Source organism: Lipotes vexillifer, unplaced genomic scaffold (assembly GCF_000442215.2).
Source record: "Lipotes vexillifer unplaced genomic scaffold, Lipotes_vexillifer_v1.1 scaffold1166, whole genome shotgun sequence".
Lineage (NCBI taxonomy): Eukaryota > Metazoa > Chordata > Mammalia > Artiodactyla > Lipotidae > Lipotes > Lipotes vexillifer.
Window position 1 is genome coordinate 1,916,369 of NW_006773421.1, and position 1,756 is coordinate 1,918,124.

Sequence of the window (1,756 nt, forward strand, 5' to 3'; positions counted from 1 at the left end):
GGGGCGGGGGGCGGGCGGATACAAGGGTGATATCGACTTCGTTCCACTTGTACAGTTTATGTTTTGACAAATGATGTACCTAATGACCAAGATAGAGAAATGGCAGCTTGAAAATAGAGGCCCAGTATTGGGGAATTAAGACTTCCAGGAGGTCGATCACCAAGGCAAACAGTTTACAGGATTCCTGGTCCGTGCCCAGCGCAATGCGGGGCGTCGGGAGACACAGGAGAAAACTCAGACCATGTTCCTGCCCAATTTAGTTGGAGGAGACAAGATATACCCATGAGATCGGGAACAAGACAGTATTCTATATCACTGCCTTTATGCCAGTCTAATAAGTGCTGAATTGCACGGTGCAGACAGTGGAGAACAGGACAGAAGATAATAAGGGGCTAGCTGTGCAGATCGACAATCAGGCTTACAGAAGCTGGAGGGAGAGCTCACTGGGGCTGACACTAGGGACCTTCCCATGGGAGCTCCATTCTGTTGGGAGGCTCCCCAATTCCTCATAGGCCTGTCCTCTTCCGAAGGCTGGGAGATGGGTGAGGCCTTCATTCTGTAGTGGTGAGAGGGCTGAGCCAGAGCTCAGAGCCAGTGATTTCCATTCTCAAGCAGATCAAGGAATAGGCTTGCCTAAGCAGCTTGCACTTTCCATGGACGATTCCAGACCTGGAAATGGTTTATGCTTCTTCCTAGTGGAAGTGCCTTTACAAGTTTTCCCAGGGGTGGTGGCATATCATCAGCTTTATTAACACTTCCCAAGACAGGAAACGCTGTCAGTGGATTTGGATCACAGAGGAGCTAGGAAAGCATTCTCTTAAGAGAAAAGAAATTGAACCTGCTGACTGAGGGGAAATGAAGTGACGGTATTGTTCGAAATGGAGACCAAGAGTGTGAGTGTACTTTGGTAGCTTGAGGACTGTCCTGAAAAGTCCAGAAAGGTAGTCATCATACGTAGAGTAGAAAGAGCATTGAAGCAGGAGTCAGAAAACCTGGATTTTGCTCTGGTTCTGAAACTTAATTTCTGTGCAACCTTGAATAAGTCACTTTATCTCTCTGAGTCTCTTTTTTTCCCATTTCTGAAATGAAGTTGTGGCACCTTGTAATTTTTAAGCCCCTTTTTTTTTCACATGCAGCATTTTATTTTTTTTTAATTGAAGTATAGCTGGTTTACAATATTATATTAGTTTCTGGTATACAACACAGCAATTCAATATTTTTATAGATTATACTCCATTTAAAGTTATTAAAAATATTGGCTATATTTCCCCGTATTGTACAATATATCCTTGTACCTTATCTATTTTATACATAGCAGTTTGTATTTCTTAATCCCCTACCCCTATCTTGCCCCCCTTCCCTCTCCCCACTGGTAATCACTAGTTTGTTCTCTATGTCTGTGAGTCTGTTTCTGTTTTGTTATATACATTCATTTGTTTTATTTTTCTAGACTCCACATGTAAGTGATAACACAGAGTATTTGTCTTTCTCTGACTTATTTCACTAAGCATAATACCATCCAGGTCCATCCGCATTGTTGCAAGTGACAGAATTTTGTTCTTTTTATGGCTGAGTAGTATTCCATTTTATATATATATATATATATACATACATATATATATATATATATACACATACCACATCTTCTTTATCCATTATTGATGGGCACTTATGTTGTTTCCATATCTTGACTGCTGTAAATAATGCTGCTGCAAACATTGGGATGCATGTATCTTTTTGAATTAGTGTTTTCATT